Here is a 22,163-nt window from a genome sequence, read left to right on the forward strand (position 1 = left end):
AAAACCTTTCAACTTAAAACAATTTGTTACCCCGCTGACTTGAAATTTTTAGTGTAGTCAACTTGAAATTTTAAGTTACTTAATGTTAATTTAAGTGACAACTTGGATATTTTAGTTGACTAAACTAAAAAATTTAATTCAGTGGGGTAACAAATTATTTTAAGTTGAAACATTTTTTTTTGTTACAGTGAAAACATTACCAAAAATGTGCAGTCACTACCAAAACATGGGATTTTTGTCAAAAATAAAGTATACTGATTTATCAGCTAAGATGTTATGATTAGTTTTTGATTCAATGTGTATTCAAACTAATCCTTAAATGAATCAAATGAATCCTTAATTTTTGAAATTGGTGTGATCAACTTTTTTTTTTTTCCTTTTCAGAAAAAAAAGTATTCAAAATACAACAAATCTCATAAATCACACTTGAAATATTGTTAAAAACTTAATAAAATAGCAAAAATATATTTACAAGGAAGACTGTAAGCGAAATCGTAATAGGTCAATATAGCCCTTCTAATTAAATTATTATTACTGTGTTTCAGTAGTGACACATTTTGGAGAGGACAAATATTTCAAAATGTACTGAAAACACAGGATGAGAATGAACTGCACAATTTCTAGAAATGCCTAAACCTTTTGTTTATGTATGCAATTATTAATTTTTTTTTATTTTTTTTTTTTAAAAGACAATATGTTTCCAGCTCTGACTTTGGACCAACTCTGTAGACTGGCCCATATATGTGTAATATCTTATAGAGAACCACAAAGTAACAGATATGAATGGGTAAAAGTACAAAATATAGCGACACGTCCCTTGTGGGTGCAAAATGAATAAAAGTTATTGTGAAATGGTGATGTTCATTCAGCTATGGGAAAAATGTGTAGTGGAACTTCATAGAGGTAATGTGCAAAATTGACCCTGTCATTGCAGCAGCATCTGCATTTTGCAAATGTCCCGCAGTGGTCTTCTCTGTCCAGCAGGTGGAGGCATTCTGATGGTTTGATTAAAGCTTCAGTAATTAGCTGTCAGGTAATTTAGAAATAAATCGGACTCAGTGTGCTGTTTGATCTGGGATAATTGGAGGCATTTCAAATCCATGAAATAGGAATTAGCTTTGAAAGCCTTTCACAATAATCCCTCTATTTAATCATTTTAGCCTAGCCTGGTTTTCATTCAAGTATATTGGATTTAGATGGTTTTTTGTATGATTGTATTGTCATAACTATTTTAATATAATAATATTAGATTAAAAAAATCTAAGTTATGAATAAAATTAAATTAGGTAATTCTAATAGATATTAATTGCATATTAAACAACGTTGGCTGTTCAGAATAGCTTATCACAGTGCCATATTACTCATAATGTTTTCACAGAATTCAGTACCTCTGAAGACTTAACTGATGTAATACATTTGCCAAATGCTTTATACAGCAACCACAGTGAAATTCACTTAAGTTTTCATGTCCTGACTTCTTGGCTGTTTGCTCTAACTGCTAAAAATGATCATGTTATTACACAAAATTGGACAGAAAACATGATATTTGTTTCTGAAACTACAGCTGTGGGGTCATGGGTTCACAATGCACACTGTTGTTTCAAACTTAATCACTAAATATTGTATTCTCTTTAATATATCTTACTATTTTTAAAAAATGTTACTTGGTACATCATGTACACTGTAAAAAACAATTTGTTGAGTCAACTTAAAATAATTTGTAACCTGGCTGCCTTAAAATTTTGAGTTCAGTCAACTCAAAAACAGTTTATTCAACTTGAAATGTTAAATTATACTAAGGGACAACTTAGACATTTGAGTTCAGTCAACTTAAAATTTTAAGGCAGCTGGGTTACTTACCCATCTGTTAAGTTTAGCAAACACAAATATCTAAGTTGTTACTTAGTACAACTTAACATTTCAAGTTAACTAAACGTGTTTTAGTTGACTGAACTTAAAATTTTTAAGGCAGCAGGGTAACAAATTATTTTAAGCTGACTCAACAAATTGTGTTTTTTTAATTTTTTACGGTGTACTGCACGTATGCAGGAAAATATTATTCAGTTCAAGACAGCCACAGATTTTTTTCAAATCAAATTAGCAATTTCATTAATACTTTAAGTTAATATATTTATTAAGTTTAATAAGCTTTATTAACTTATTATTTATTAACTTATTAAAAGATACAATTAAATTAGGATGTTTGCTAATTTATTGGATTTGCAGTGCTTTGGTAAGAGATTTACAGTGGGTACGGAAAGTATTCAGACCCCCTTAAATTTTTTACTCTTTGTTATATTGCAGTCATTTACTAAAATCATTTTTTCCTCATTAATGTACACACAGCACCCCATATTGACAGAAAAACACAGAATTGTTGACATTTTTGCAGATTTATTAAAAAAGAAAAACTGAAATATCACATGGTCCTAAGTATTCAGACCCTTTGCTCAGTATTTAGTAGAAGCACCCTTTTGATCTAATACAGCCATGAGTCTTTTTGGGAAAGATGCAACAAGTTTTTCACACCTGGATTTGGGGATCCTCTGCCATTCCTCATTGCAGATCCTCTCCAGTTCTGTCAGGTTTGATGGTAAATGCTGGTGGACAGCCATTTTTAGGTCTCTCCAGAGATGCTCAATTGGGTTTAAGTCAGAGCTCTGGCTGCGTCACGGAGTTGTTGTGAAGCCACTCCTCCTTTTAGCTGTGTGCTTAGGGTCTTTGTCTTGTTGGAAGGTAAACCTTCGGCCCAGTCTGAGGTCCTGAGCACTCTGGAGAAGGTTTTCGTCCAGGATATCCCTGTACTTGGCCGCATTCATCTTTCCCTCGATTGCAACCAGTCGTCCTGTCCCTGCAGCTGAAAAACACCCCCACAGCATGATGCTGCCACCACCATGCTTCACTGTTGGGACTGTATTGGACAGGTGATGAGCAGTGCCTGGTTTTCTCCACCCATTCCGCTTAGAATTAAGGCCAAAAAGTTCTATCTTGGTCTCATCAGACCAGAGAATCTTATTTCTCACCATCTTGGAGTCCTTCAGGTGTTTTTTAGCAAACTCCATGCGGGCTTTCATGTGTCTTGCACTGAGGAGAGGCTTCCGTTGGGCCACTCTGCCATAAAGCCCCGACTGGTGGAGGGCTGCAGTGATGGTTGACTTTCTACAACTTTCTCCCATCTCCCGACTGCATCTCTGGAGCTCAGCCGCAGTGATCTTTGGGTTCTTCTTTACCTCTCTCACCAAGGCTCCTCTCTCCTGATAGCTCAGTTTGGCCGGACGGCCAGCTCTAGGAAGGGTTCTGGTCGTCCCAAACGTCTTCCATTTAAGGATCATGGAGGCCATTGTGCTCTTAGGAACCTTAAGTGCAGCAGAAAGTTTGGCCAGATCTGTGCCTTCCCACAATTCTGTCTCTGAGCTCTTCAGGCAGTTCCTTTGACCTCATGATTCTCATTTGCTCTGACATGCACTGTGAGCTGTAAGGTCTTATATAGACAGGTGTGTGGCTTTCCTAATCAAGTCCAATCAGTATAATCAAACACAGCTGGACTCAAATGAAGGTGTAGAACCATCTCAAGGATGATCAGAAGAAATGGACAGCACCTGAGTTAAATATATGAGTGTCACAGCAAAGGCTCTGAATACTTAGGACCATGTGATATTTCAGTTTTTCTTTTTTAATAAATCTGCAAAAATGTCAACAATTCTGTGTTTTTCTGTCAATAAGGGGTGCTGTGTGTACATTAATGAGAAAAAAAATGAACTTAAATGATTTTAGCAAATGGCTGCAATATAACAAAGAGTGAAAAATTTAAGGGGGTCTGAATACTTTCCGTACCCACTGTAGAATGGGAAATAAATAGGTGTAAAATGTTGTAACAAGCCAATAAAGTTAATTACGTTCATAAAGCACACAAGACATTCCAAACGGAATCCATCACTGAATTCCAGGCTCCTTGTTTTGCCTCTAACCACAATCCAGTGTTTCAGGATGCGATCCAGTCCAGCCTTTACCGCAGACCTCAGTCACCGTTACCGCAGCATCCGTCTAAACTGCCTTCAAATCCAGCCATACACAGCACTTTTCCTCACTTTCTTCACCAAATACATCTAACCTTGACATTCTCCTCCAGTTTATCTGTGATTATCTGCGGGGACCGACCGGTGACGGAGCGGAAGACAAACCCTTTAACCGCGACTACAGCTTCGCTAATTCTCAGCATCGGGTTTCTGCGCCAAGAAATGATGTGGACACCGAACCGCTGGTACGTACTTGCTTCCGTTTCGTGGTTTTTGTTTTATTTTTACCCCCCTTAACGGCTAATTTCCATCATTATCGAGAGGTCCCGTCGCCAGTGTCCTCTGGATATTGATAAGCTGATTAAAATGGATGAATGGCAGCCACGCATCTTTGCAGATGGGAAAGTCTCCTCTAGAGTTATTCCACAGCTTATTACGGTACATCACTCATATATACAAAGCCTGTCGGTATTATGAGTCTCATATGCCGTGTTTCCTCAGAGTATTTGCGAGCAACCGGTCCTATATGAGCGCACTGATCCGTCCGAAGCACAAAACCGTTGTTTATCTAATCGTGCTGTACTGAAATGCTGTTATGCTGTTTGTGTTAAACACCTGTCTGCTTGAGTTTTAATGCTCCAGCTTTAGCACAGGAGAACAGCAGGCTGGTAATACCTGATTAGGTGGTGACGGGCGTCTGGCCCGGTGAACGTCCCCGGGAAACTGGACTCTGCTGTCCACGACCGGGTGACTTTTTTGGGATCAAAAACCCAAGGTCAGACAGTGACATTGCGGTGCGTCTTATAGAGACACTAGTACTTCCTTAAAATATGTTGTTGTAATCAAACCGACGTTTTGAGCAGTTGCTAAGTTAATTCTAAGATGGCTAGTTTGACTTTATAGTCAGTATGGTTTGGTGAGTCGTTCAGTTTAACTCTCTGTGATCCACAGCACAGCAGCAGCATCAAAAACTCAACACACCTGCTTTTTTAATAGAGTCTGTGTGTGTTAAATTTGGTAATTAGTACATCTATGCTGATATTTATAAACTGTAATCATGTACTCACCCTCACCGCTTTACAAAACAGGATGTTTCTAATGTGCAACACAAAATGAGATAGTTAGCAGAGTGTCAAGCTCCATAAATATCATGAAAGCACAAATAAAAATAGCCCATAAGATTGTATGGTCATGCACAGCTTTAGGGGAACACAATTAACGTTAAACAAACAGTATTTCCATGCTTAGCTTTCTTATTTTGTTTTGCATACAGTGACATTTAATTATTTATAGTTTATATATCTCTTATTGTTATACTGTAAATTTCTGTATTTTTATGTGCTTTTATATATTTTTTTAAAATTCTATTCTATTCTATTTAGTTTAAATTTTAGTTCAGTTTTAGTATTAATAATTTTAGGACTTATTTTAATTATTTTTTGTACTTATTTATGTTAGTTATCAAGACAATGTTTATAAATTTGCTAACGTTTTTTTAAAGTTTTCAATATTTATATTTTATTTCAGTTACTGAAATTGATTTTTGTTAATGTTATTTGCATAACATTTTTATGTAAAAAGTATTTTGAATTAGCTCTTATTTTTATACTTTTCATATTTTGAATTAGCACGTATTTTTATACTTTCATTTGAGTGTTTTTATTCGTATTTTTAAATATTTCTAATTAAGCTTACATTTTTGTTTTACTTCAGTTTTAGGATTAATATTAACAATTAACAACAAAAAAAATTTTTTTTTTTTTTAAGTTTTTCATATTTATATTTCATTTCAGCTTTATTTCAGTTTACACAGTATATTTACATAAAATTTGATGTAAGACGTATTTTGAATTAGCTCTTATTTTTTATACTTTTCATATTTTGAATTGACACTTATTTGTATAGTTTCATTTGAATGTTTATTTTGTTTTTTTTATTGTTTTTAAAAATGTTTATATTTACTTTACATTTACTGAAATGTGTGTGTGTGTGTGTGTTTATATATATATATATATATATATATATATATATATATATAATTACATTTTTAAAAACATTTTTAAAAAGGCAAAAAAGAGAGAGTAAATGGAGACTGACTGTTAAGCTCCACAAATATCATAAAATATGATGGTCCATATGATTGTATGGTCATACACATCTTTAATGGTAACAGAATTAATGTTTAACAAACAGTATTTTCATGCTTTGCTTATTAAATTTCATGTCATTTTATTATTTATTTACTATAGTGGCTTTTGTTGTATATATCTATTTTTTATATTTCTATTTAGTTTAAATTTTAATTTTCAGTTTTAGTTTTAATAATTTTAGTACTTATTTTTTATTTCCAATACTTATGTTACCAAGACTGTTTATAATTTTCATTAAATTGTTTAAAAAGTTTTTCATATTTAGATTTTATTTCAGTTACTGAAAAATTTTATTATTTTTTATATAATTTATCTAACAGTTTTTGTTTAGGTTATCAATAACAGCACTGTTTCAACCTCATTTCAGATTTGATAATAGGGCAATTGTGTAAAACTCATGCATGCTCAGGTTACATTGCGAGTTGTTGATACTTGAGAATATTGTTAGTTGAGAATATAAACTCCGTCATTAACATTCTGCAAGTCTTTTATTTCACAAGTGCATTATGTCGTTATAATTATGTAATTAAGGCTCCCTTTGGACGTGTGCATATGTAGGTGGACCTCACAGCGTTAGTCATTCAGGAAACACTGTTCCTCAGCCATCTGCACTAGTAGAGACGTGTCGACGACGTGCTGCTAGACTATAAAAAGACCCTCGAATGGTTGTAAACTGACCCAGTGGTTGATTCTGCCAATTACAGACTCCTTTAATTATGCAGGATGCTGGAAAGGAATGTTATCGTCATGGACACAGTCTGGGCGGCCAATGACAGAAGCACCTGTAATAGTGACGGTGCAAAGTGTGAAGAGTTGTAATTCTAATCGTTTGGAGAATATTTAAAAAAATGTGTGTACAATGAAAGTCAATGGGGTCCAAAACAAAATTAAAACACACACACAAACAAACTTATTTGAACCTTTTCTTCTGTGTTCCACAGATATTCGAGAGCTTTCTGAGCAATCCATCTAAAATGTTTTCTTTGTGCACAAAAAGTATTCTTATAGCTTCGGAAAATTAGTGTTGAACCACTGATGTCACAGACTATTTTAGTGTTCCAAAGATGAACGAACATCTTACGGGTTTAGAATGACATGAGTGTGAGTAATTAATGATAGAATGTTCATTTTTGGGTGAACTGTTTCTTTCATTCTTACAGTTGGGGTTTCAACACACTCCTACATTTAAGAATTATTAATAATAATAGTGACGTTGTGTTAGCAAACAGTACTAATTCGTTTGCGTGTTGGAGTTTCCTTCCTGCGTGTTTTTGAGCTGAGCAGCAGTGGTTTTTCTAAGTGGGCTGCTCCAGTACTCAAGCCGTCCCACGCTCAATGTTGAGGTGGGGGTGTTCCACTTAAAAGAACAAAAGCTACATCCTGATCAATAAAAGTAATGAGTTTTATCTCCAGTGCGCTGTGTGCTTGTCTGAGTGTGTGTGTGTGTCGTGTGCTGCCTTGCTCTAATCCTGAGTTTTCATAGAAGCGCTTGATTCTTTCTGTATCTTGGTTGGTGTCTTTCACGGGACATTATCCTGCTTTACAGAGGGCTGGACTGAGCTGGGTTCAGCAGGTTGATTAGTGTGTCCATCTGTTCACTGTCTGCCTTTGTGTTTACTGGAGTTTTTACATGCATGGTCAGTGAACTCCTCAGACAGGTTGAAGCAGTACATTAAAAAAGGAAAATATGGAAAGCAAAAAAAAAAAAAAAAAAAAAAAAAAAAGATTTCACAGCAAATACTGTTTGTTACTCTCATTTTAGGGACAATTGTGTTGCTACTGTCTGACAGCACTGTCTCACTGTAAAAGTTTTTGCCATTTGAGAGGCCTTAAAAAGATGCTATTATTCAAGTATTCAGTGACAAGGCTTTCTTTCTCATGTGTATCATAAAACAAGATATTTTGTGAAATATGAAAGATGGATTCACGATTATTTGCAGCTACTGGGTTGCACTGTCTGTGGTGCTTGCAAAAATATAAATGCGATAAATGAACAAAAATGTAAAAAAACAAACAAACAAACAAAAAAACATTGATAACCACATTAAATAAGGCCCTATGAAATCTGTTTTATTTTTTCCCAAATTCCGTTTTGTTTTTTTTCCAAATTCTGTTTTTTCCCATTTTAATTTTTCTCAACTTCTTTTTAATGGTTAAATTAAATTTTATTAATCAAAGAGCATGTCTAATTAATTAAAATCATGAAACTAAAGGTTTAACAAAATAAAGGTTTGACAAAAATGAATTGGGCCCTATGAAATGCTTTATTTTTTTTTCACCATATGTGTTATTGTTGTCAAATTCTGTGTTTTAGCATGTCTAATTATTTGAATGCATACTTAATTTATTCAAATTTATTCTTAAAATAGACTTATGAAAGGTTTTTTTTTTACCCTCAGAAATTCCGTGTTGTGTATTTAAAATGTTCTTGTTAATAAATGAAGTCATAAAACATTCATTTCATTTATCTTTTAATTATTGAAAATTAAGCAAACTTTTTTTTGGCAAACAAAGGGGAATTTACTATTAAAATTAAAACATGGAAGAAATGTTGTGTGATTATACACTAAAAAACATTGTTTATTTCATTTTAGTAGTAGTAGTAATAATAGTAGTAATATATATCTGGCACAATGTCTTCAAGTTAAACCGGACTTTTATTTTGACGGGTTGCTGTGTCTACCTTTACATTTCTGTGTGTATATGATATAACACTAGTTTTCCTAAAATGGATTGGTCAAATGTTAATGAAGTGACTGTCAGCTGACATTGTTCATTTATGTCTTTATTTAGTAAGATGACAGACACTGAAATCACTGTGAGTGTCACACGTGATTCAGTCTGTGTAATAATCAAAGCTGCTTATCTGCTCCATTCATTAAAACAGAGACGCACAGATAATGCAGGATTCACGTTTAAATGTTTTTTTTGTTTTTTTTTTGCTGTGTAATATTTACAGATACTAGTCCATATTGTGGTTTGATTTAAGTGTAATGACCTACTTTTGATTCATTCATTCAAACTTTGACAAATTCCGTGACATTCCGTGTTATTTAGTAAATTCCATTTTTATGACTGGATTTCGCGATTCCATCTGTGTTTTCCACATCTCGGAAATCATAGGGCCCTAATTAAATAATAATAAAAAAAAAACTTCCTGACCCCCAAAAGAGCACACACTTCTCGTGTAATTACAATTCATACATATTTTGGTTATACTTTATTTTAACATGTTCTTGTTACAGTGTAATTATATATTTAAGTGCCAAGTAATATTAATTAACTACATGTACTTACTATATGGTTTGGGTTTGGCTTAGGGTTACTTGCATGTAATTATGCATAACTTGTAGTTATTATATAGTAAGTACATGTAATGTGTACAAGGACACCTTAAAATAAAGTTTTTTTTTTTTTTTTTTTTGGTCAAGTGGTGTTATTAGGAATGGATCCTAATAAGCCTGCTAAGCTCAAAACCCAATGAACCTCATATAAAACAGCATTACCTGAATTAATTGTGCTCAGAACATGTTCTTTAAATTCATGAACTTTACCCACCTACTTTTCATTGGGCATTAAAAAAACTGAGAAAACTGGGCATGCTGAGCAAAATGAATAAATAAAATATGCACTACAATGACAAAAAATGAGAGAAGTCTCACCGTCTTGCTTCTTTGACAATTTTTTTTAGCATTTTGTTCTGTTTTCTTTCTTTCTTTCTTTTTTTTTTACCAACTTTAATTTTTTTTTTGACTTACAATCTCATAATTTAGTTTTTCAAAATCATTTTTCATTCCCATAACTGCACTTTGCACACAGGATTAGTTCACTTCCAGAATAATTTCCTAATATTTGTTCATCCCCATGTCATCTTAGATGTTCTTGTCTTTTTGTCTTCAGTCGCCAAAAAAATTAAGGTTTTTTAGGAAAACTCCAGGATTTTTCTCCATATAGTTGACTTCAATGGTGGCCAATGATTTCAAACTCCAAGTTGCATTTTCAATGCAGCTTCAATTGGCTCTACATGATCCCAGCCAAGGAGTAAGAGTCCTAGCAAAACAATTGGTCATTTTCTAAAAAACAAAAAAACACAAAAAAACAAATTTATATACTTTTTAACCACAAATGCTTGTCTTGCACTAGCTCAGCTCTCTGATTGATCGTTTCACTAGATAAGACCCTTATTCCTTGGCTGGGATCGTGTAGAGCCCTTTGAAGCTGCACTGAAACTTCAATTTGGACCTTCAACCCATTGATCCCCACTGAAGTCCACTATATGGAGACAAATTCTGGAATGTTTTCCTCAAAAACCTTCATTTCTTTGGGATTGAAAACAGAAAGACATGAACATCTTGCATCACATGGGGGTGAGTAATTTATCAGGAAATTTTTATTCTGGAAGTGAACTATGCCTTATAAGGTGTTCTCACATTTACTGTTGTTCTGTTCATTTCAGAGCATGTTGCACTGATCAACAGAAAGCTTTTTGGTTTGAAATTGACTTTTTGTGTGAGCTGTGCTTCATGCATCGCTACACTGTAGACAATAGACAATAGACCTTTTCTGCCAGCAAAATTAGTTTGAAATTCTACTGATGTGACTGCACCTTTACTTTACTTTACTTAAAGTTGACTCAGATTGTAACTATCCTTCAGTAACAGCAGTTTATTATCTTTGCAACACCTGCATTAGATTGTGTCATTTACCAAGGAGTATCTTAACTAACAGTATTACCTCACAGTGATTAGATGGGCTGAGTTTCTGAACACCTATCAGGCAACATTTACCTGTAAATGTTCATGTTTGTGTATTCATATATTCATCAGATGATATTTGTCAGATGAATACGATTATGAACAAACAGTTTCTGCAGCTCAGAATCGTTATCTGGAATTGGGAGGAGGCTTGTTTTCTTAAAGCAAGTTTGTGATATCAAAAATGCATTGTTTTTAATCTAGTTTGGTGACCTTCTCCAGATGGCACCTCGTACATCATCCATGGTGTGTTGCTCCTTCCTGTGTTATCTGTTTTTGTTTGTTAATCTGCTCCTCAAGAGAACAACATCTTAACATCAGGAATAAAGAGCCACCCGAAGCGTTTCCTAATCTGTCCCTGCCATGGGATTCAGTAGGCCACTTGATAAAGGGCATAACTGTTTCATTGCTAGCAGATGCAGATGAAGCAGCAGGAGATCGGTGGCCCTGCTGCACCTCTGGTGGTGGGGATTTTACACACCTCTCATGGGAACATACCTCACAAATCTGTGTAACAAATCCAGATAAAATCCTGCTACTGTTCCAAACAAGCACGAACCTTTCCGTTTCTTCTGTTCTCGTTTAAAACAATTTCTGACAATGCACAGATATGAGTGAAATTTTTTTTTTTATATTTTTAAAATGTTTAAAGTGTTTTATTTTGGTTAGCATCTTCAGTCTGCCTGCAGCGTGTGTGGGAGAGGCTTGCTCAACAGATAATCAGGGTGAAGAAGGAATCCAGAGGCCTCCCAACTCCAATTACAGGAGATTATAAGAAAGAATATACATGTGCATTAGAGAAGAGCAAACACAGACTGCATATATTCTCATGCACCCTTGTGGGATTCTACTGGGCCAGTGCAGTTAATCTCAGTCAAACATACATAGAGAAATAACAACATCTGCTGAGCGAGATGTCAGTGAAACCACATCAGTATAAAAAAGCTGCTACCACTTCACAGACTGACGTCATGTGTTTTTTGAGAGGACAACTATATTCCCAAAAGGGAGCCAGGTTGGATGCAGCATGATAAATCTTTGTCTGTGGATCACAAAAGGAAATGTTTGGCATGGGATAAACACTCGAGCTCCAGGAATGACAAAGAAGCACCGCAAATGTACCTTTAAGGTAGAGAGTATGCTATATAGAGTTACGCAGACATTACATGTTTTTGTAGGCCAAAATCTGGAAACGCTTTAGCATTTTAGCATTTCCGTTTTTAGCAAGTCGGTGGGTTTTTGAATGGTTTTTTTTTTGGTTATATGCCTAAATTAAGGTCTGTGTTTAGTGTGAAGTACTTGATTTAAAAAAAAATCCTCAACTACAATTTGCCCTGTTGAGTAACCAGCAACATACCAGAAATGGCACATTCCATGGATGAGAATCCATGAAGCACATTTTTAGACCATTAGTAGTAGGAGTGGGAATCTTTTGGTTCCTCACGATTCGATTCAATCTGATTCTTGGGGTTATGATTTGATTAAAAATAGATTCACGATTTTTAGATTTTTAATCACAATTCACAAATTTTCATCAAATCTTTAGTGCACACTGGACATCAAACGCACCAGCATTTTAGTACAAAAACACTACATTATGGGTAGTCATGACTCAAGAAATCTGTTTTCTATTATCTTCCTAATAAATCAAAAATATTTTACGCATTCCATTGGAGATGTGTCCGAATCCGATCATACCGTTTTCAGAAAGGAAATGACATATACTATGAAACCCCTACATACAAAATGAGAGGAAAAATATATATATTTCAATGCTTTCTCTTGCAATTATATCTTGGGGTAATTACAGTATACTATATATAAATTGCACGCATCAGGGAGCCGTTATTTATATGCGGGGAATTGAAATGGCTTTTAAATGTGCGTTTGCGTTTACTGTAGTGTCAGTAGGCCTACTTACCACGTTTTACATGACAAGTTGACAAACTCAGGAAAATACATCAATATCTTTCTCAATATGGTAACTGTTCATTGCGATTTCAAAATAAAAATTCAAACCCTCACTCTGAGTTTACATGTTTTGATGTCCACATATTCAAGAAATTGCAGTGGCTGTAACATTTCTGTCCTCAAGAAATGGCCCAATACTAAAGATTAAGTTGACATTTGAATTAAATATTGTTTAGCAAATATTAAATAAAGATTAGACCTCACAGTAAAGTGTAAAAACAATCATCAAGCCCTTGGCGCCCTCTGCAGTCATTTGTTACAATGTGAAATGTACATTAGTTGTTTTGCTTAAAGTACTTTATGTATTTTAACAGTTTTGTTCAATAAAACCATATAATTGCTTGCTTTTGATACTTTATTTGAATTTTCATTGCTATTACATATGTATTTAAGTAAGTCTATTGTTCACTTCTACTTTTATTACCACAAAAAATTATTTAATGATCCGTTTACTTGATTTATCGCCAGAATAATCGACAGATTATTCGATTACCAAAATAATCATGAGTGACAGCCCTATTTCATTCTATGACATAAAATACATCAGTAATACCCTTTGTGGTTTTCAAAGCTTTTACTTGTCTTGGAAAAGGTGGTTGTTAGCAAGTGGCTAAATGGGACTACTCACTAGTTGCTTTCACAGCCTCATTGAGTTTATAACCACACTCTTCCAAACTATTCCAACTCAAACTTGAAAATGTATTTTAAATCAAGACTGAGGAGTTGTGGGAAGCTTAATGATGATGATACTGAAGTCATGTTTATAGTTCATTTATAGCCTTTTTACTTCTGGTGATTGTTTTTGGCCTCCGAAAATCATAAAAGATGTTTTCGTTTGTGTAGTTTGTGGTTATAGCTCACTTATTTTTTGCAGTAGTCTGAAAGCCAGTGGAAAAATCGTATTGGGCTTCTGGCGATTAAGCTTTTGGTTTTTAAGTCACATTACAGCTATTTGTAAGAAACGGAATAAATTTTCTGTCAGATCCTCATGCAAAGCTATTTCTACTATAATTTTAAAGGGGTCATCGGATGCTAAGTTCACTTTTTCATGTTGTTTGAACATTAATGTGTGTTGGCAGTGTATGTCCAAATCTACCCTATAATGCTAAAAATCCATTCAGTGGTTTTTAATTAATCTGTAAAAATAATATCCCCTTTTTCAAATCGAGCCGTTCGTCGGTGTGCCGTCACACCCACAGAGGACACTCCCACGATAGTTGATTGACATGAGCTCTTACCTTAGACCAGCTGTCACAGTCCAGTAACTTTCCATGTTTTGATGCCAGAGCAGGGATGTAAGTTAGACAAGAATATCTCCGATTGAGGTGTTGTGTTGCTGGATGTAATAATGAACATAGTGGTCGTCATTTACTCCTGACATCTGAGCCGCTGAAGACGCAGTGGATTACGTTTGTTTGTGAAGGGAATGCACCTCCCGATCTACATATATCCGTCTATGTTCGCGCAAATCATTCGTGATCCAGCTTCACCTACAGCAGAAGTGAGTATGAGCGTTTTTTTTTATGTATCTTTGCGATCGCCTTTCCTTATAACGTGGTAGTTAGGAAGTTTGCGGCTAAATGCAGCTGATGTAAACAAGACCGTCTTTCCACAGAGAGAAGAGAGGGGCGGGGTGAGCAGAGCTCATTTGCATTTAAGGGAACAACCCCTTAGAATGGGATGATTTTTGCAGAGCTCATTTTGACAAGGTAAAAAGGGTGTTGTTTTACAAAACCATTGAAAATTTTTAATCAAAGTATATTAGAGACTTTTCATTAAGACCCTAAAGAATCATATCAACTTGTGGAAAATGGGCATCCGATGACCCTTTAAGTTTGTGGGCCTCTTTTGTGAGGCCATTTTTCATATTTTGAGCTTGTGTTCGAGAGTTTATCTAGACAGAATTTAAATTTTTGGGTGAACTAACCCTTTAAACAATTTTGAAGGACCCCTACAGCAGTGAAGTTACTTAAGCAGTCAGCTGTGTACAAACTGAAGACCGGTATCATAGCTGCCATGGGGGCTGTTATGAGAATCGGAAAAAAAAAAAAAAAAATTTTAGCTAATGACCCTTAGAAGACTGCAGAGCAGTTCTCCAGTGCTCGAGAACAGACTTCCAACTGACAGGAAACCGCGTGAGGCTGAGATGGCACACGTCAGCGCTGGAACTTCTCTTATCTCTCGACATAGATGACTGCACCTCAGCTGACCCCTCTGTAAAGCTGGTGAAGTTTGCGGATGACACAACGCTGATTGGCCTCATAAGCTACGCTGACTAATCTGCTCGCAGACAGGAGGTGGAACAGCTGGTGAGCTAAAGCAAACATAACAGCCTGGAACTGATCAAAAGATGGTGGAGATAATAGACTTCAGAAGGCTGCCTGAACCCACAGCTCCCCTCAACATCATCCACTTCAGTTGAAGCTCTTAGGAAGCCACAGTTAAGAAATAATTGAAATAATTTAGTCAACAGCATATCATTCCCATATGACCCTGAATGACATTCTTTCATCTGTGGAACACAAAAGATGTTGTTTAGCAGAATTGTTACACTGTTGTTTCCTGTACAGTCAAAGCACAATGTGACCTCGAGCTGACAGTCACTAAAAACAAGAAATCTCCATGAGAGAATCATAAAAGTGGTACGTAAATTGCATGTTATATTTAAAGTCTTCTGAAGCCATGAAATCTCTGATGAACAGACTTGGTTGTTATTCACAGCAAATTTTCACTTTCATGCTTTCATATGTTAAAAACTTAATAGCAGTCATAGCACGATTTTAAGAAATTGCCCCCTGTCTTATTCTTTTCGGTAGAACATATTAAAAATGATGGGATACCTGGCATCACACTTTGTTCTTAATGAGCAAAACATCTCGTTTCTTTCAAGGAAAAATGTCTTGTAAGTTTAAAGTGCCATTAGCAAATGATGTAGAGATTTTTCGGTGTGTGTACCTTTCCGTTAACAAGCTTTATTACGTGCTCAGTTGTTGGCTACAGTCTATGGTTTTCAAGGTCTTTACCCTCCAAGAAGCAATTTAGAACGATAAAAAAAGGCAGGCACAAAAACAGATTTGTCTCCAGGCAGTGGCTCCTGTGAACCATTGAACTATATATCTGTTGAAGAACAGCTTTAATCATTACAAATATGCTGCTGACATTCAGCATCTGAAATAAACGTCACTCAGTTTAATTATTTTAAGGATTTCAAATATTGGGAATATAGTCACAGCTGACTGGAAAAAGTCTTTTTTTTTAATAGGGACATGAGTCATTTTTGTATGATGCTCAATTTTTAAAAGATTGAGTTTAATACCCAAGGTACTAAAGAACTACACTACCCATAATCTATGGAAATGAAAACCGAAACATACCCATTAACATACCCATTAAAATATACTGTTTTCATACTTTAATAATCAGATTTTAGTAACACTTTATTAAGGATTAGGGACTATTAAATAGTTTTGCATTGCACCATTGTTTTCTCTTCTGTTGTTTCTCTTCTGTTGTTTAATCTGTACCTTTGCGTGTTTTTTTGTATAATGTTAAAATAATGTTGTAATTCCTCTTGGAGTTTATTGGTTTTGATTTATAGTCTAGAATATTTATTGAACTGGACAGGAAATAGAGGTTTGCGATTCAAATCCCTATAGAGAAAGTGCTGAAAAAAAAATGCAGTCCCTGTTGCGCTTAATTGCGTAATTATTTTTCCGGATTTTGGAAGCTGATTTCTTGATTTTACACATTTCTTATTAGTTCAAACTACTGAAGCCTTTTTGTTTTTGTTTTTAAAAATGCACTGTAAGCCGAAATAGATCATAGACCCATTGCCACCAATATAGGGCCCTATGAAATCCGTGTTTTTTTTTTTGTTTTTTTTTTTCAAAATTCAATTTTTTTTTTCTAAATGCGTTTTTTTTTTCTGTTTTAATTTTTCTAGATTACATTTTCTTTCCATTTAAAATTAAATTAAATGAAAAACAAAATTAAGCAGAAAGCATGTCTGATTAATTGAAATCATGAAACTTACACAATTTAACAGCAATTTATTAAAAGTTTAACAAAAATTACATTTTAAGGCCCTTTGAAATAAGTATTATTATTTTTTTAATTCAGTGTTATGTTTACAAAATTTTGTTTACCATTAATTTTCTAGATTCCATTTTAATGGTTTTAATAAATGTTAATAATCAAAATCATGTCTAATTAATTGTTTTTGTAAAGTATTATTATTTTCTTTTTTTTCAGAAATTCTGTTTTGTGTATTTACATTTTTTTTGTTAAATAAATTCTGGTAACTAATGAAATAATATAATACATTTTTTTGTAGTAAAAAATAGACCTAAGTGAACAGTAGCCTATGAAATGACTTAAAATACATATATGATAGCAATGAGGCAATATTAAATAGTTCAAATAAAGTATCAAAAGCAACAAATCATATGGTTTTGTTGAAATGCTACAGCCACTTTAATTTCTTAAATATGTGGACATCAGAACATATAAACTCAGAGTAAGGGTTTAATCTTAATTTTGAACAGTTAGCCTAATGAGAAAGATATTGATGTATTCTCTTGTGTTTGCGTAGGTTATTAAATGATTTGCTTTGCAAATATGATGAAATAAAGCACGCTGCATTCCCAGATGAACGTCATAATGAACCCAAACTCACAGCAAAATGTATAGATGGGATCTGAAATGCTTCACACATGTAAATGATAGCTGTTTGTGTGGAGCAGCATTTGCTGTGAATGGAGCCGGTCTGAGACGCATGTATGTAACCAACACGCATGTAAATAATTAAAGCGCATATATTAAACGTGCATCGCAAATATTTATCTATTTAATTGAACCGTAGCGTTGTGGACTCTTAATAGCATTATGCTTTATTATGATTTTTAAATGGGTTTAATTACCTACTTTTCATTTATTCGTCTCAAATTATGCAAATTCTGTGACATTCCACGTTATACAGTTAATTCCATTTTTATGACTGAATTCCCTGATTCCATCTGCGTTTTCCACCTTGCAGAAATCATAGAGCCCTACCAATGGACTCTACCATCAACTTAGCGCACGATGCTTTTGAGAAATGCAGCCCTGTTTTTATCTATTTGAACTGGACAGGAAATAGAGGTTTGCGACTGGCATGTGTATTGAGTCCTGTGCTGTTGATTGGTGCTAGCGCTGACTCACAGTGACATTTATGAGGTTTTAAATGACTGCAACTCACAGCGAAGCTGATCTGTGCACAGACCTCACACCAAATGTAACCTAGTCATTGTGTGGAGGTTTGCTCAGTACAATAATCTGGCAGAAACGCTTGAGTACAACAACATTCTCTAAATGTCTTCATCAGTCTCCATTGTTGGGAAGGGATAGTTTACGGAAACCTGTAGGGTACAACGTGAGAGAAATGAAAGAATGAACCCATTTCCGTTAGCGGTGCCAGTCAGGTGGGGGAAGGTTTTCCCGTTATTCCAGGCTGGGAGGGATTGTGCTGAGTCAAGGGAAATCTACATCTGATGCTGTGTTGAGGGCCGAAAGACTGATGCGTTGAATTAAAAAGGGAATATTAAGATGTTTTCATATTGCATTTTGGGAGTGGTTTGGAGATAACTCTAGTTAGTAGTATTATCAAAAATGTAATGCATTATATTTACATATAATGTGTTTCCTATCCATAAATTAGGTTAATTGTTAGAAATCAGCCTTACAAAATATGATCGCTGGACAAAGGGATCTAATTTTACTTTAATGGCTCAGGATATTATGTTCTCCTCCATGTAGTTACGTGACTATGATGAATTAAGCAAAACTTTCTTTCATTCTAATTAAATGTGACCCAGGACCACAAAACCAGTCATAAGGGTCAAGTTTGAGATCTTTTACATCAAATTTAGATCTATACATCATCTGAAAGGTGAATAAAGAAGCTTTCAGTTGATGTGTGGTTTGTAAGGATATGACAATATTTGGCCGAGATACTAGTATTTGAATATCTGGAATCTGAGAGAATCTGAGGGTGCAAAAAAAAATCTAAATACTGAGAAAATCGCCTTTAAAATTGTCCAAATGAAATTTTAAGCAATGCATATTTCTAATCAAAAATTAAGTTTTGATATATTTGTGGTATGATATTTACAAAATATCTTCATGGAACATGATCTTTACTTAATATCCTAATAATTTTTGGCATAAAAGAAAAATCTATCTTTTTGACCCATACAGTGTATTTTTGGCTATTGCTACAAAATATACCTTAAGACTGGTTTTGTGGTCCAGGGTCACAAGTAAGTATATAGTCTGACATTTCTTCTTTCAGAGACATACAGTAAATGCAAAAAAAAAAAAAAAAAAAAAAAGTAAACACACAGTAAATGTAACAAACAAAACATGCACTTAATTTTAACAATTTCCAACATTTATGTGGTCAGATAATTACAGAATTTCACACAGATTTGTAGTGAGAAACATTTGCAAACTTAAGCGTCACAGACACTTTAAGGGTATCTCCCTGCAAAGGGTGTGCGATATTGACAAAATTTTGACCAAACAAAAATTAAGATATTTTTGTAGCTTCATAAATTCTCATAGCTGCTCGTAGCTTCATAACATTATGGTTGAACCACTGATGTCACATGGACTATGAGGGCCCGAGCACCGGTAGTGTAAGGACCCTATTGGAAATGCTCAGATTCTTCTTTTTCTCCAAAATGAATCACATTTTATGGGGCCTAAACATGCTCGAAAACTCGTGAAACTTTGAACACATGCCAAAAGTGGTAAACAATTACGTCTGATATGGGTTTCAAAAGTGGGTGTGGGAAAATGGCTTGAAAGCACCACCTATAAAATTTCAATGAAGTGTCCCTCTAGCTATGTTTCACATACATTTGGTATACACATGTAACACACCAATACCTATAAAAAAATCCACCCTTGGTATGAAGTCCGAAACCTGAAACTCAATAGGAAGTCTGTTATTTTAAATTTTCTCTGCAAGTTTTGTCCCGTTTTTGCCATTTTCAGGCTTTGTGTTTAAACTAACTCCTCCTAGAGATGTAAACAGATCAACACCAAATTTGGTCAGTGTAATCTGAAGTCCTTTGTGACGTTAAATTGCAAAGATCTTGAGTTTTCGTTAAACGGCGTGTCCTTGGCGGCCTGACAAATTTCGATGTTTCACCATGAAAAGGAAGTTGTTATATTTCAGGCATACAATGTCCAATCTGCCTCAAACTTCACATGTTTGATAAGAGTCCTGTCCTGAACACATACCCACCTGCTCATATTCAGTTATAGTCATAGCACCACCTGCTGGCAACAGGAAGTGACATGTTTTACGCTCTAACAAACTTCTCAAAGAGATTTAATAACATCAGCATTATGTTTGGTCAGTCTAATCTAAAGGCCTTTGCAGTGTTAAATTGTGAAGATCTTGAGTTTTCGTTAAAGGGTATATCTGTGGTCAAAAAAAGTTAGATGTTTTGCCATGGGAATAGGAGGTGTTGTAGCTCAGCCATGCAATGTCCGATCTGCCCCAAACTTCACACGTTTGATAAGAGTCCTGGCCTGAACACATCTAAATGCCAATATTCGGTTATAATCGTAATGCCACCTGTTGGCAACAGGAAATGATTTGTTTTAGACTAACTTAAACATGCAATGTCCAATCTGCACTAGACTTAACATGTTTGCTAAGAGTCCAGGCCTGAAGATATCTAAAGGCCAATATTTAGTTAGCGCCACCTGCTGGCAACAGGATACGCCATGCTTTACAACAACTCAAACATACCATGCTCAATCTGCACCAAACTTCATATGTTTTATAAAAGTGCTGGCCTGAACACATCTACATGCCAGTATCCAGTTATAGGCATAGCGCCACCACCAGGTAGCAGGAAGTTTGGCACATATAAATGACTTTGACATATTCCATCTATATTTACCACTTTAAATGCATATTACCCACTGTTTGCTGTTTCCTAAAGTCACCGGGTGGTGGGGAGCCCAGGTGCAAGGGCCCTTTCAGCGCTGCCTGCAGCTTTAATTTAACAATGTCCTTACTACCTTTCTGGGCCTTGAACGTGCCAGTTGTGTTTCTGTCTTGGAGGGTCAGATAGCTTTTAGATATCATTAAAAAAAAATCTTAATATGCATTCTGAAGATGTCGTGGAAATGTTTCCCTGTGGGACTGAAAACTACAACAATAGTATTCACGACACTTACAGTTCAAAGTTACCACTGGCTTTTAAATGTGTCTTTATTCAGAGCTGGTTCCAGTCCATTTCACGAACTAATGACATGTGAGCTGATTCATTTTAGCAGATCAGTCCAAACCACTCAATCTCAAAGTCTCCAACTCATCAGTCACAAACGGCTCACAGTCGGAGCTCTCATTGAATTAACATCTGACTCCCTCAGTAAACCATCATTATCTTCGGGCATATCCGATCTAAAACCAAGAGCCATTACTGTGTAATGTTGTAAAGCACTGTGAGATTTTAATCAGTTTTATTACAGACTGAGAAACGAGTGGAAATGAAACACTTCTGAATGGTGTACCTGATAAAAACCAAACTCGCAGAGCAGCTCCTGAGATACGACGCTTCAAAGATGAAACGCTTCTGGAGTAGCACCTGAGGAGGATTTCATTTCAGAAAGCCCTAAAAATAATCATTCCTGCAGTACCTGGTTGGGCAGCAGGAATACTAACAGGGAATCTCACAGGATACACTCCTGAATTACACCGTACCTAATTCACAGGACAGTCCTGGGACATTAATATTTAACGTCTGCTGTGAAGCGTGTGAGCTACTGGCTACCTGAGCTACTTTTAGTACTTTATATTTAGATAAGGTAACAGATATTGTAATGTTCATGGTTTATCCTAGGTTAATTTTATAAAGACATGTTCTAGACTAATAAGGGCTTCCGTTTAGTGAGCTAGTAATTACCACTTTTGTTGCAGTGTTGCATTAATTATAGGGTAGATGGCTGTCTGCTTGTGGAGGGGGCTGTATCGGATGTAATTGGATACTTGTATGTTTAAGAAGGAGCTTTGTGTTTTAATCAGTTTGATGGACAGGTCATTTGCACCTGTTATTCACAAATATTCTGTAAATGCCACTCTGAGAGATCTTTTCTCCTTTCTATTAATGTAAATGCTTATGCAGTGGTGGGAGTGTGTGGTGCTGAACTCAGTTACTGTAGGGTCTGATAGACTTGCCTGTTCTTTCCCGGGCCTCAGGTAACCCTACACAGCA

The 22,163-nt window shown here is 35.2% G+C and overlaps 1 protein-coding gene across 5 annotated transcripts in view; it reads left to right on the forward strand.

Annotated features, from left to right (window-relative positions):
• Positions 1 to 4,022: 4,022 nt before the first annotated feature.
• Positions 4,023 to 22,163, forward strand: part of osbpl6 (oxysterol binding protein-like 6) — a 68,233-nt gene continuing 50,092 nt past the window's right edge. For all 5 annotated transcript variants that reach the window (XM_051119146.1, XM_051119150.1, XM_051119151.1 and 2 more), the window contains exon 1: positions 4,023 to 4,261. The gene's annotated coding sequence lies outside the window, so the exon portion shown is untranslated. The remainder of the gene's footprint in view (positions 4,262 to 22,163) is intronic.

Source organism: Labeo rohita, chromosome 9, assembly GCF_022985175.1.
Source record: "Labeo rohita strain BAU-BD-2019 chromosome 9, IGBB_LRoh.1.0, whole genome shotgun sequence".
Classification (NCBI taxonomy): Eukaryota; Metazoa; Chordata; class Actinopteri; order Cypriniformes; family Cyprinidae; genus Labeo; species Labeo rohita.